Consider the following 15,355-nt stretch of genomic DNA (forward strand, 5'->3'; position numbering starts at 1 on the left):
AAAAAAAAAATTACTGTTCTTCACTAACGTTTTCCAAAATGTGATGAAAACAATTTATACCTGTAATCCTACTTACACAGAAGGCTGAGATATTAGGACGGAAGCTCAAAGCCAGCCCAGGCAGATAAATCCAAAAGACTTTTATCTCCAAATAACCAGCAAAAACAGCCGGGTGCAGGTGGCTCACGTCTGTAACCCTAGCTACTCAGGTGGGTGAGATCTGAGGATCACAGTTCAAAGCCAGCCCAGGCAGGAAAAGTCTGTGAGACTCTTATCTCCAATAGACCACTCAGAAAACTAGAAGTGGTGCTGTGGCTCAAGTGGTAGAGTGCTCGCCTTGAGTTGAAGAGCTGAAGGACAGCGCCCAGGCCCAGAGTTCAAGCCCAACAACCGACAAACAAAACAAAACAAAACAAAACAGCAAAAAATTGGAAGTATCAGTGTGTCCCACATAGTAGAACCCCATCCTTGAGCAGAAAAAGCCAAGCAAGGGCACAAGGCCCTGAGTTCAAGCTTGTGAACACACAAAGATGATAAAATATAGGTTCCGGGGCCTACTCTAAGATCTCATTTGGAAAAACCTTGAACAAGGCACTCTGGTGGTTCATAGTTGTAATCCTCACTACTCAAGAGTCTGAGATCTGAGTAAAGATCACAGTTCAAAGATAGGCCTAGCTAGAATGGGAACATCCTGGTAACCTTTAGCTCAGGCCTAGTTTTAGTAGTGTCAGTGGCTCAATCCTGGGATGATCTAGAGGGAAGTCCCAGAAGAGGGGTCCTGAATGACAGAGGAACATATTTACAATGCCATCATCAAATGCACTGCTAACGTTAATTCCTGATATTAAATGCCCAGTCTCTTTTTAAAATGTTTTTTATTGGGCTGGGAAGGTGGCTCAGTGGTAGAGCGCTTGCCTTGCATGCATGAGGCTCTGGGTTCAATTCCTCGGCACCACATAAGCAAAAAGAAAAAAGCCAGAAGTGGCGCTATGCCTCAAGTGGTAGAGCGCTAGCCTTGAGCTGAAGAGCTGAGGGACAGCGCCCAGGTCCAGAGTTCAGGCCCCAAGACTGGACCCAAAAAATAAAAAATAATTAAAAATAAATAAATAAATAAATAAATAAATAAATAAATAAATAAATAAAGGGGCTGGGAAGGTGGCTCAGTGGTAGAGCGCTTGCCTTGCAAGCCTGAGGCCCTGGGTTCAATTCCTCAGCACCACATAAGCAAAAAGAAAAAAGCCGGAAGTGGTGCTGTGGCTCAAGTGGTAGAGCGCTAGCCTTGAGCTGAAGAGCTGAGGGACAGTGCCCAGACCCAGAGTTCAAGCCCCACGACTAGACCAAAAATAAATAAACAAATAAAAATAAATAAAAAATGAAATGTTTTTTATTGTCTCCAAAGTATTTAGAGTACATATGTGTGTTCGTGTATGTATGTATATATGTGTGTGTGTGTGTATACATATATATATATAGGTTTAGATACATTACTTGTTTATCTAGAATCATATCAATTTTTTAAATTTATTGAGGTGAAATTCACAAAACATAGAAAGTCACCATTTTACAGTGAATAATTCTGTGGCATTTAGTATATTCTGAATTCGTGTCACCACCACCTCTGTCTAATTCAAAAATATTTCCATCATTCTAAAATAAAATCCATTAAGCAGTTTCTCCCTCTTCCCTTCCCCTCCCCCAGCCCCTGGCAACTATCAATCTTCATTCTGTCTCCATGAATTTACCTATTCTGGCTATTTCATATAAATGGAATCATACATGTGACCTTTTGTGTCTGGCTTCTTTCACTTAGCATAATGTTTTTGCCATCTACAGATATAACATCACTGATGTTGCAAGGCAGCCAGCAGTTACTGTGACATTTTATTATTCTTAATATTGTTAAGCCTTCTCTCTCTTTTCTTCTGAAACAGTCTTTGTGATTCATTGAGCCTAATTTTGACTTATGTTTATTAATTGAATTCTGCTAACATTTTTATTTTCTTTCAACTTTTTTTTGTCTGTCATGAAACTGCCTAATTGATGTTTCCTATTATAAAAATGACCATACTAAGTGGCACGTTTTCAGATAGATATACAGTCAAGAATGGTCAATTATGACAGCACCTAAGCCCTGAGTTCAAGCCCCACGCCCTGTGCCCTGCCCCGCCCCCTCAAAAAAAAGAATGAGCCTGACACCAGTGGCTTATGCCTGTAATCCTAGTAACTCATGCCAGTAATTCTAGTAACTCAGGATGCTGAGGTCTGAGGATCTTGGTTCAAAGCCAGCTCGGCCAGAAAAGTCCATGAAACTCTTTTTTTTTTTTTTCCGGTCATGGGGCTTAAACTCTGAGCTTGGGCGCTGTCCCTGAGCTCTTCAGCTCAAGGCGAGCGCTCTACCACTTGAGCCACAGTGCCACTTCCGGTTTTCTGGTGGTTTATTGGAAATAAGAGTCTCACAGACTTTCCTGCCTGGGCTGGATTTGAACCACGATCCTCACATCTCAGCCTCATGAGTACCTAGGGTTACAGGCGTGAGCCACCTGCGCCCAGCATCCATGAGACTTTTATCTCCAATAAACTACTCAGAAAAAGATGAACGTGGCACTGTGGCTCAAGTGGTAGAGCACTAGCCTTGAGTACAAAAAGGCTCAGAAACAATGCCCAGGCCCAGAGTTCAAGCCCCAGCACCAGAAAAAAAAAAACAGAATGATCACTTATTTTATTTTATTTATTTATTTATTTATTTATTTTTTGTCGGTTGTGGGGCTTGAACTTTGGGCTTGGGGGCTGTCCATGCACTCTTCAGCTCAAGGCCAGCGCTCTACCACTTGAGTCACAGCACCACTTCTGGTTTTCTAGTGGTTTATTGGAGATAAGAGCCTCATGGACTTTCCTGCCCCGGCTGGCTTTGAACCGCAATCCTCAGATCTCAGCCTTCTGACTAGCTAGGATTGCAGGCGTGAGCCACGGACTCCTGGCTGGAATAATCACTTATAAATGATAGTCATCATCCATAATTTTTTTGTTTCTATATATATCAGTGCATAGGACACATACACAAAATAAGCATTGTTTATGGTAAATTTTACCATTTTAACCATTTAGAATGAGAATCACAATTTACATGTCCACACAAGCCATTTTATGCTTTCTGATAAGAAAACAGCCATCAAGCTGGGTGTCAATGGATTTCACCTATAATCCTACCTACTCATGAGGCTGAGATTTGAGGATTGCAGGTGGAAGCCAGCCCAAGCAAGAAAATCCCCAATTATTATCACCAATTAACTAAAAATGCTGGAAGTGGAGCTTTGGCTTAAATGATAGAGTACTAGCCTTGAGCAAAAAAGCTCAGGAACAGTGCCAGGCCCTGAGTTTGAGCCCCGGACAGGCAAAGAAAAGAGAGAGAGAGAGAGAGAGACAGAGAGAGAGAGAGAGAGAGAGAGACAGAGAGAGAGAGAGAGAGAGAGAGAGAGAGAGAGAGAGAGAGAGAGAGAGAGAGAGAGAGAGAGAGAGGAAAAGAAAGAAAGAAAAGAGGAAGGAAGAAAAGAAGAAAGAAAGAAAGAAAGAAAGAAAGAAAGAAAGGAAGAAAGAAAGAAAGAAAGGAAGAAAGGAAGGAAGGAAGGAAGGAAGGAAGGAAAGAAAGAAAGAAAGAAAGAAAGAAAGGAAAAAAAGGAAAGAAAGAAATGAAGAAAGAAAGAAAGGAAAGAAAGAAAGGAAAGAAAGAAAGAAAGAAAACAGATATCAAGCTGGGTGTTGGGGCTCAAACCTGTAATTACAGCTACTCAAGAGGGTGAGATCTGAGGATCAAGGTTTGAAACCAGCCTGGGCAGCCAAATCCAAAAGACATCTCCAGTTTACCAGCAAAAAGCTGGAACTGGAGGTGTGGCTCAAGTGATGAGTGCCAACTGTGAGCAAAATGGAACAAGAGCATAAGGCCCTAAATTCAAGTTCTAGTACCAGTGCAAATGTGTGCGCACGTGCACGAACGCACACAGACACACACACACACACACACACACACACACACACACACACACACACACACACACACACACACAAATGGTCAAACCTAAACTTGGGTGAAGTATGAAGAAACACAAGGAAATAATGTCTATAGAAGTCAATGTGATCTTTGTGGGGAGTAAGGGAGCAATAATATTGAACAGCCCAAGCCGAGGGTTCTGGGATAACTGACAAAGGTCTTTTCCATGCCTTTCTCTTCTCTTCTCTTCTCTTCTCTTCTCTTTTCTTCTTCTCTTCTCTTCGCTCCTTCCTTTTTCTCTCTCGTTTCTTTCTCTCCCTTCCTTCCCTTCCTTCCTTCCTTCCTTCCTTCCTTCCTTCCTTCCTTCCTTCCTTCCTTCCTTCCTTCCTTCTGTCTTTCTGTCTTTCTCTTTCTTTCTTTTTTTATTGTGAAAATACCATACAGAGGGGTTACAATTACATGAGCAAGGTAATGAGGACATTTCTTATCAAGCATTGTTGCCTCCTCCTTTGTTTCCCCTTCCCAACCCTTCCTATCCCCCCCCACCCACACACACACCCTGGCTCTGGCTCTGGCTCTGGCTCTCTCTCTCTCTCTCTCTCTCTTTCTTCCCTCCCTCCCCCCTCTCTCTCTTTCTCTCTTTCTTTTTTTCTTTTTTTCTTTCTTTCTTCCCTCTCTCCCTCCCTTGTTTTCTTTCTTTTCCTCAGCACAATTTCATTGAAGTGTAAAGGGAATTGGAGCTTTAAGCCTCTCCCCAGAACCAGCCCATGGGGCAGTGTCACTGTCCCAAGGGTAAGGGAAGTTCAGTGAATTACCTTTGACCTCTAGGGCATGGTTTATTGGCCTGAATAGGTAGCAAAGTTCTATTTCTTGAGCAGAGTGTTTGCTTTGCAGTACTTTTCCCGGGCCACTGTAGAATACTCATTATATCAAGCTGCACACTTGTTTTACATGATTATCCACTTTTAATGTGTATGTGCTGGTCCTGGGACTTGTAGTCAGGGCCTGGGTGCTGCCTCTGAGCTTTGTGGTTCAAAGCTGCTGCTCTACCACTTGAACCACACTTCTGCTCCTGGCTTTTTGCTAGTCAATTGGGGATAGAACCCGCAGGAATTTTCCTGCCCAGGCTGGCTATGAACCAGAATCCTTAGATCTCAGCTTCCTGAGTAGCTAGGATTCCAGGCTTGAGCCACCAGGGCTTGGCCCAATGTTCTACTTCTGTTTTCTAAAAGCAATGTTGAAACAGTCAGGGGTCTCCATGCTTCACGGATCCCCTTCCTCAACTACTCTCTAGAGGCCACCATTTTCAGGTATTGAGATTGTCTTTTCTACTTGCTATTGTATTTTCATACTAATACATACTAATTTCTCTGCTGCATTTTTTCCTTGCTTTTCCTATTTCTTTTCAAATTTTTTTTTGGGGGGCCTGTCGTGAGGCTTGAATTCAGAACTTGGGCGCTGTCCCTGAGCTTCTCTGTGCTCAAGGCTAGCACTCTACCACTTGAACCACAGTACCACTTTCAGCCCTTTCTGTTTATGTGGTACTGAGGAATCGAACCTAGGGCTTTGTGCATGCTAGGCAAGCACTCTACCACTGAGCCACATTCCCAGCCTCTTTTTTTAAAAAAAAAATTTGACACAAGATTTTGCTATATAACCCAGGCTGACCCCTCAAGCTTGGCATTCTCCAGTCACTCAGCTTCTTTTGCTCTACTTTTGAAAAATCTCATTTTTTTCTTCTAATACTTCTGAGGAATTTCTTTTAAAAAAAATCTATGCCATCATATTTTAATTACTTTAGTCCTATTTCTTATTATCTGAATGTTCTTGTTCTAGTATGCTGTTGATCATTTCATAAATACATACTTTCTAATATCTCACTTGATATTAGAGTTTTTACTTTAAAAAAATTTTTAAATTTAATTTTGTGTGTGTGTGTGTGTGTGCGCGCACGGGTGCATGTGCACAGGTGACTTATAATGCCTTCTGAACACTAGGCAAACACCCTACCACTGGGCACACCTAAGCCAAGTTTTTGTTTATATATATATATATATATATATATATATATATATTTTTTTTTTTTTTTTTTTGTTCCACTTGGAAGCTGTTCCCTTAAATAGGACACTCAGCTGTGAGGGACCGGAGTAGGAAGACAGCTGGGATAGGCAGGGTGAGAGCTGGCTGATGGATACAGAGAAGGTTATTTCTGTCCTGAACCACAACATGGGTGTGTCCAGCCTCTAAATAATCACCTTCATACACTGTTTATTTCGGTACTGCAGGGTGTGTGTGTGTGTGTGTGTGTGTGTGTGTGTGTGTGTGTGTCCTGGAGCTTGACACTGTTGCTGAGCTTTTTCACTCAAGGCTGGTATTCTACCACCTGAGCCACAGCTCTACATTCAGCTTTTTGGTGGTTAATTGGAGATGAGTCTCAGAATTTCCTGTCTGGGCTGGTTTTGAACTGTGGTCCTGAGATCTCAGCCTCCTGAGTAGCTAGGATTACAGATGTGATTGTTTTGAAATCAGAGGAAAGGAAATGTAAAAGATGACTCTGAGACTTGTGTGTATGTGTGTACATGCACATGCATGATGTTATTATGTTTATGGCTGAATGGACTATCAGGAGCTAGGATCTAGTTGGAGGAAGTAGGTTAATGGGGGCATGCTTTAAAGGGATGCCCCAGTCCTTCTCCCTCTGCTCCCTGGCTGCTGTGAGGTGAACAGCTTTCCTCCTCCATGCCCTTTTGCCTCCATGCTTTGCTATGCCTCAGGCCTAAAGGCAATAGAACCAGTTCACCTCAAAGATACCTCCAGATACCTCAAGATACCTCAAATCTTGTAAGTCAGAAGAAATCCTTCTTCCCTTCAGTTGTTTGTCTAAGGTATTTCATCCTGATAATGAAAGTGACTTACATACGTACAAAGAAAGAAAGCAACCAAAGACTCTTAAGGCCTGATACAGCAGGGAAAATGAGGCATGGGAAACCTGGAGCCAGCAATTCTCAGACAAATACTGTACGAACAGAGAGCTTGAGTGAAAATACAGACAGCTAGAGACACTACTTAAGAGGAAGACATGGGAGAATGGAATACATCGTAACTTTGTACATTGCAAGTGTACATGGGGGCAGCAGACAGGAAAAAAAAGCTAATGATTAATAGGGAGTAGGGGGCAGCATGAAGGAGGTTAAATACTGTCCAAAAACAATATTTGCAACTATGAAGTAGGTGCATGTGACTAACACCTGTAATCCTAGCTTCTCCGGAGACTGAACTCTGAGGATTGAGATTTGAAGCTAGCCTGTGCAACGGCAGTCTGTGAGACTCTTTTTTTTTGTTATATTAGTTTAGTTACTCTCAGCTTATTATAAAAAGGAGATATGGAAATTATTTATATGATGAAAGATCTCAGAACTTCCATGGAATGGGCAGCTTCACAGGATGCCATTTTAGTGATGTATTCATTCTATATACTTCCCAAGAATGTCACCATCCCTAAATAAGAAATGATCCTTGTCCTCTAGAACTACTTTGGTGCCTCCATATTCTGGGAGAAGAACTGTAACACCCACTTTCACACTAACTGGCTGAATCTCTCCACTCTTCCCTTTAGAGCCTGATCCCACAGCTACTACTGTGGCTTGCAATACTTTTCCTTGAGACTTTTCTGGAAGCATAATGCCTCCTTTGGTTACAGTTTCAGCTGCACTCCTTTTGACCAACACTTGGTCAAACAGAGGAAGAAATGTCCTAAATGCTTGTCCAGCCATGACTCTTTCCGGTCGCTACTCAGACTCTCCTGGCACTTGAGCTGAGGCACAAAAGCTCAGGGACGAGGCCTAGGGTCTGGAGTCCAAGCCCCAGAATTGCAACAAAAACATTTCTCCCATATAACTAACATAAGCCAATTAAAAAAAAAACTTAAGACACTATTTTTTTTTTGCTTGAAGTTTGTATAGCAGCAACGTTTAGTAAATTGGAAGGGAAAAAAGAAAGGAAAGGAAAAAAAGAGCAGTTCTTTCCTGACCTTGTCAGTGTGCCCAGCTGATTAGCATAATCAGAGACTGAGCAAAGATATCTTAAAAAAGAAAGAAGGAAGGAAGGAAGGAAAGAAAGAGAAACTTTCCTGGAAATAAAACAGGAAAAATGACTCGTCTGGGCACAAAAACTCTTGCAAAGGAAAATACTTAGCTCAAGGATAGACATCTGTCTTGTAGGGAGTATAAAGCAGAACTCATTCTTTGTTTGAAGGGATACTCAGATATCAGTGATATCTGATGTTTAATGAACAGGCCAACCTTGAAATCTCGCTACCCAAATAATAAAACACTGTAATAGCAACAATGATGGAATGTGCCAGGTATCAGAACAAAGGGAGACACTCATTGTAGGATGATTTCTTTTTAACTTTAATAATGAAAGTATTCAACTCAATATATTAAACATAGCAGCTGGGCGCCAGTGGCTCACACCTATAACCCTAGCTACTCAGGAAGCTGAGATCTGAGGATCAGGGTTCAAAGCCAGCCCAGGCAGGAAAGTCTGTGAGACTCTTATCTCCAATTAAGCACCAGAAAACTGGAAGTGACATTGTGGCTCAAGTGATAGAGCACTCGCCTTAAGGCACAGCACCCAGGCCCAGAGTTCAAGCCCCATGACCGACAAAAATAAATAAATAAATAAAATATGTATCACTTCAAAATGTATTTGAGGTAAAAATTATGAATGAAATATATTGCATTCTTTTGCACTAACTTTTATGTTTTATCTTTTTTGGGCCAGTCCTGGGGCTTGAACTCAAGACATTAGCACTGTCCCTGAGCTTCTTTTTGCTCAAGGCTAGCACTCTACCACTTGAGCCTTAGTGCCACTTCTAGCTTTTTCTGTTTATGTGTTGTTGAGGGATTGAACACAGGGCTTCATGCATGCTAGGCAAGCACTCTACCACTGAGCCACATTCCCAGCCCCTGTTTTATCTTTTCAAATAACTTTTATTTTCTTTACACTAACAAGCATGGCTGGCTCAGGCCAGTGGCTCAGGCCTGTAGTTCTAGTTCTAGCTACTCAGGGGGCTGCGATCTGAGGATGGCGGTTTGAAGCCAGCCTGGGCAGGAAAGTCCATGGACTCTTATCTCAGAAAAAGCCAGAAGAGGGGCTGGGAAGGTGGCTGAGTGGTTGAGTGCTTGCCTTACATGCATGAGGCCCTGGGTTCAATTCCTCAGCACCACATAAGCAGAAAAAGCCGGAAGTGGGGTTGAGGTTCAAGTGGTAGAGTGCTAGCCTTGAGCTGCAGAGCTGAGGGACAGCCCCCAGGCCCAGCTTTCAGGCCCCACAACCGACCAAAAAAAAAGAAAAAGCCAGAAGTGGTGCTGTGTCTCAAGTGGTAGAGCACTAGCCTTGAGCACAAAAGCATAGGGACAGGCTCGGGTTCCCAAGGATAGCGTGGTCTAGCAGGCAGAAACCAGGTGCAAGCTACCCCTCCTCCCCTTCTAGTTCCAACTGGGACACAGTAATAAAATGTTAGCTTCCAAAATAACTAATCAGAGTATACAGCCCAGGGTTTTAGAAAGAGGCCGTGGGGGGGGGGGAGGGCAGGGAGGGGAAATTGTGTGTGTGTGTGTGTGTGTGTGTGTGTGTGTGTGTGTGTGTAAGAGAGGCATAGAGAAAACACCTGAAGAAGAGCTAGATACTTCTGATGGTGCCACATTCATCCTTTGTTGTCCTGGACTTCATTGTTCGAACTCTTTTTTTTTTTTTCTGGTTGTGGGGCCTGAACTCTGGGCCTGGGCGCTGTCCCTCAGCTCTTCAGCTCAAGGCTAGCACTCTACCACTGGAGCCACAGCGCCACTTCCGGCCTTTTCTGCTTATGTGGTGCTGAGGAATCAAACCCAGGGCCTCATGCATGCAAGGAAAACACTCTACCACGGAGCCACCTTCCCAGCCCTTCCCTGTGCTTCTTTTGCTCAAGGCTAGCAGTCTACCACTTGAGCCATAGAGCCACTTCTGGCTTTTTCTGTGTATGTGGAACTAAGGAATCGAACCCAGTGCTTGGTGCGCACTCTACCACTGAGCCACCTTCCCATCCTGTTCCAGCTCTTGATGCAGGAACCCAAGAGGCTCAGCAGCTCTGGCAGTGTCGCAGCTCCACTGCCAGGCATTGTTGCTGAGCTACAACACCAAATAGGCCTTTGCCTGCTCCTGTAGGGATAGAAGCTAGTGTTTTCTGCTAGCTGCTGAGCCAGAAGGGTTGTGGAGGCCTCTGCCCACCAAGAGTAATAACAGAAAATTCTGTATCATCTCACACATACCTATATGTGCATATCACATATAGTATATCACCCTAGTAAATAATTTGAATAACTTGCCTTTTATATTGAACATTTTGTTTTGGTGCCAAGAATTGAACTCAGGGCTTTATGTATGCTAAGCCCACATCGTGCCACTGAGCTATGTCTGCAGCTGCACGGCACAGATCCATCATTTTAAGCCCTCCATAAAATCCTTTACCCAACACAATCCTTTACTAGGCCTCTGCTTGCCTGACTTGGGAGCTGCGAGGGTTAATGTGAAGGGCAATGACTCAGCTTCTTATTTGCATAACCATGGTGCACTGCAAGCAATTGATTTTCAAGTTAAAAGCTGCAGCTTTCCTTTAATGCATTATTTTGTAAAAGGAGACTGTACACATTTAACTGCAAAGACTGAAGCAGGGTTTCTTCCTACCAGGGAGAGCAGTAACTTGGCTTCAATCTTTGCAGAGTTCCTTTAAGTGTGTGCAGATCTTTTGTCTTTCAGTAAAGCTCTCTGACCAGTTTGCGCTCTAGCTGTAATGGATAGTGGCAAGCCTTATATATTTCTTATTTGGTGTCCTGGTTAACTTCTCATTTTCATTTCCTTACCCATGATACGTGCCCCTCCCCACCTTTTATTTTTCTAGGTAATGCTTTTGGTGGTAGCCATGCATTTGAGTTGTACTATTCACACAGTTTAGCTCGAAGCTTATGTATGAGAGGTCAAATTTGTCTTTCCAGGCTTTGCTTTTTCTACTTCTCATTCTGTCGGTGTCCACTCACTTACAACACAGTGTGTAGCTGTTGTTTTTCCCACTCTGGTCCTCACTACAGTGGAATTATAATTTCCACTTGGTGGCTGACTTTAGGTGGGGTGTTGCCTGAGGTCCTTAGAACAACCACTGTCAGGGACATTATTGCCCACTGTCACCTAGCTGTGTATGCCTAAAGGTATGTTTCTCTTCAATTTTACTGAGTAATGGTATTTTCCTAAGTGGTTATACCACTTTGGACTTACACTGAGAGGAATAAGAACATATTCAACTTTCATCTCAGTAATGCCATAGTGTTGACGTTTTCCTAAAGAGATTAGGGCAGTCTCTCACTAACAGAAGAGTGACATTCTTTTTATTTTATTTTATTTTTGGAAATTTTGTCCAATGTCTGGCTTGTCATTCACCAAACATTTCTCTCAATAGCAACATCCCCATTATGTCATGTGTCTAATAACTTATTTTTGGCCATTGTACATGTGGAATTCATCACTTAAAATATTGCACAGGATTCCATAGTATGGAAGAGCCATCACCAGCTCAAATGGAAGTAAGGAGGTCAGGTCTGGGCGGCGCCATATTGGCCACCTGGTGGATTATAGATCTGGCATCTTGTCTTCATGCTGGGAGAAGGGGAAGGACCCACCCCCCCATCACCTGCCTCCCAGGTAATGGGCGTGCCCAGACCCCTGGAGGCAGGGGCAGGCACTTGGCAGATAGATATTACTGACAGATAGAATCTGTCAGTCTAGTGCCTGGGAGTGGGAATTTCCTGAGGATCTACCCCCTGTGCCGACCTATTTAGGCCTGGACCAGCCTAGCCGCTGGACTCCATGCCACGTGTGTCTCAGTGATCGTGTCCTGTGTCCTGTCTCCTGGCTCGTCTCCTGTCATCATGGAGTCCCAATTCAGCTCTCCATTGGAGCTGAACTGGCTTGTTGGTATTGTTCTTGTTATTTCTTTCCTCTTTAGCATGTTTCCTAGCTGTGTTATGTGTATTTACATGCTGCATGCCTTTGTAACAACTGGAGGCCCGCAGCCTGTAAACTGTAATAAAGAATCCAATATTATATATTTTAAAATGTGGCTCCTGAGATGATTTACCCTACAACAAAAATCAAGATCCTGTTTTAAGATAGGTGGGTAGTTTCCAATTTTTCTTTTTGTGTGCTGGTCCTAGGGCTTGAACTCCATGCCTGGATACTGTTAGCTTTTTTGCTCAAGGCTAGCACTCTACCACTTGAGACACAGATCCACACTTACATGCCTTTCTCCCCATACCCATACCAAAAGCAGGTATTAAAAAAAATCTAAATGATGCATGGACTTAATTTTCGAAGGTTCCCTGGGATTGCCACTTCCCAGGAAGCAAGCTGCATGGCCCCTCTTAGCAATCACAGAGTAAGTTATTTAGGATTCAGGGCTCCTGGATGGCATCTTGGCCTCACAGGTGGAAATCAGGTGCCAAAAATATACTGTTGCAGAACATCTTACCTCTGCCCCTCCCTATCCCCCTCTAGTTTTGGAACTTTCCAAGGATCCTAGAAATGAGGTCTTACAGAAGAGACCTGATAGGAATTAACAACCAATTAGAATGGACATAACCAATAAAGTGTTACTCTCCTAAACACCTAATTATAAACAGAGCCATGCCTGTTGTTGTTGGAAACGTGTGGTTATAGAAAGAAGAATTCCTAGACTCAGCCACACAGAGAGAGAGAATAATGGAGATGGAGATGGAGAGACATACAAGCAACCACATAAAAGAAGGGAGCATGAACAAAATTGGCATGATGGTGACAGCCTTCTGGCCAGATGATTCTCTTCTGAATAAAGTTATTTACACTCATCTTCCATTGTCCTGGACTTCATTTGTTAGATTTCGGAGACAAAAACCCAAGGAGGCTCAGAAGTACTGGCAGTAAAACCGAAACACTGCAGGAATTGTCTGCTGCTGAGCTGCAGTATGAACTTTCCTGCCACAGCTCTACCTTCAGCTGTTTTAGGTGGCTAATTGGAGATACAAGTCTCAGACTTTCCTGCTTGGGCTGGCTTCAAACCTCAATCCTCAGATCTCAGCCTCATGAGTAGCTACGATTATAACTGTGAGCCGCTGGTGCCAGGCTAATTTTGAACCTAGCCCCTGATAGGGAAGTCCATGAGACTCATCTCCAATAAACTACCCCCCCCCCCAAAAAGCCAGAAGTGGAACTCTGGTTCAACTGGTAGAGTACTAGTGTAGAACAATAGAAAGTCAGGTATAACACCCAGACCTTAAGTAGAAGCCCTGGCCCGGACTAGGACTTTAGGACTGGCAGCCATTACTTTCTACATAAACTGCTCCAACTGTAAATAAAGTAATATGGTTAGCTATTGTTTATTTATTTTTTGTTGGTTGTGGGGCCTGAACTCTGGGCCTGGGTGCTGTCCCTTAGCTCTTCAGCTAAGGCTAGCACTCTACCACTTGAGCCACAGCACCACTTCCGGTTTTCTGGTGGTTCATTGGAGATGAGAGTCTCACAGACTATTCCTGCCCAGGCTGGCTTTGAACTGTGATCCTCAGATCTCAGCCTCCTGAGTAGCTAGGATGACAGGTGTGAGCCACTGGTGCCCGGCCATAGTTAGCTTTTTAGTTGAACTCATTGCAACCATGTCAGACACAAGCTTTATCTCTTCAAGGTCCATTGGCGCTCTGAGGCTGCTAAGGTCCCACAGAAAAAGGCTGAGAGCCTTGACCACATTTCATAGAAATCATGCTCTTTGGAAATGTGTGGTGTCAGTAGTACACAGCCATACTAGCAGGCCAGGCCTGTTCTTGTTTGAAACATGTGGTTGTAGAAATACCTGATTTCACAAGATATGTCTTCATTGTCCTGGACTTTAGGTTCTCTTAAATTTGGCAGCATAGCAAGAAGAGTCGGCAGCATAACTGGGATCTGAGATATCAATGAATCAAAACACACTACTGTTCCAGGACACTTAGTGGAAGGGAAAGAATTCATGGAGGTATAGAAACTTCTACTACCTTCATCCCTGAACCAGTGGGAATCCCATTGGCATCTCTGGGGCAGCCAGCCTAGGGTGGCTGGCTTTGTATTTTTCTGGTCCTGGGACTTGAACTCAAGGCCTGGAAACTATCCCTTAGTATTTTTTCTCAAGGCTAATGCTCTACCACTTGAGCCACAGTGCCACTTCTGGCTTTTCCCTAGTGGTTCATTGGCAATAAGTCTCATGGACTTTCTTGCCTGGGCTGGCTTCAAACCTCGATCCTCAGATCCCAGCCTCTTGAATAGCTAGGATTACAGGCTTGAGCCACCGGCACCCGGCTGTCTGATTCTTGAATTACACTGAGTAGGCATATAACTCCCGTAGTGCAACAAAATATGTTTTTATTTCATGGAGTCTTTTTTTTTTTTTTTTTTTGCCAATGCCTGAGGCTTAAACTCAGGACCGGGGCACTGTCCCTGAGCTTGTTTTGCTCCTAATAGTCTGCCACTTGAGCCACTTCTGGCTTTTTCTGTGTATGTGGTGCTGAGGAATGGAACCCAGGGCTTCATGCATGCTAGGCAAGCACTCTACCACTGAGCATATTCCCAACCTTGGAGTTTGTTTTATGCTCAATATATCTTGTTGGCGAACCCACTCTCCTCATATAGTAAATACTAAACAATTTACTTCCAACTAGGGTTATAGTTTTCCCTTTAAAGGAACAATTCAAGTTGAATCTGCAGGTTACTTAAGCATCTTGATGAATCCCTATCTGTATGTACAGATCTATTGCTTGGCCGGTCCTGGAGCTTGAACTCAGGTCATAGGTCCTGTCCCTGAGCTTTTTTGCTTAAGGCTAGTGCTCTACCACTTAAGTCACAGCTACACTTTTGCCTTCTTTTTCAAATTGGAGATAAGAGTCTACTGCCCAGGGCTGGCTTTGAACCGGATACTTATGATTACAGAAGTGAGCCACCAGTGCCCAGCCTATATATATATATATTTTTTTGCCAGTCATGGGGCCTGAACTCTGGGCCTGGGCGCTGCCCCTCAACTCCTCAGCTCAAGGCTGGCGCTCTACCACTTGAGCCACAGCGCCACTTCCTGCTTTTTCTGCTTATGTGGTGCTGAGGAATTGAACCCAGGGCCTCATGCATGCAAAGCAAGCACTCTACCACTGAGCCATCTTCCCAGCCCTATTTCTGTATTCTTATGATCTGTACAAAACCTTATTTTATCTTTTCATTTCCATGAGCAATGCACCATCAAGTTGGTTTATAATACAGCAAGAGATACTGGCAACAACTTGAAAGACA

At 43.5% G+C, this 15,355-nt stretch overlaps 1 pseudogene; it reads right to left on the reverse strand.

The window, feature by feature from the left end:
* Positions 1–7,449: 7,449 nt before the first annotated feature.
* Positions 7,450–7,758, reverse strand: LOC138839712 (10 kDa heat shock protein, mitochondrial pseudogene; annotated as a pseudogene).
* Positions 7,759–15,355: the final 7,597 nt, after the last annotated feature.

Source organism: Dipodomys merriami, unplaced genomic scaffold, assembly GCF_024711535.1.
Source record: "Dipodomys merriami isolate MVZ:Mamm:240054 unplaced genomic scaffold, mDipMer1.0.p SCAF_3, whole genome shotgun sequence".
Taxonomy (NCBI): Eukaryota; Metazoa; Chordata; class Mammalia; order Rodentia; family Heteromyidae; genus Dipodomys; species Dipodomys merriami.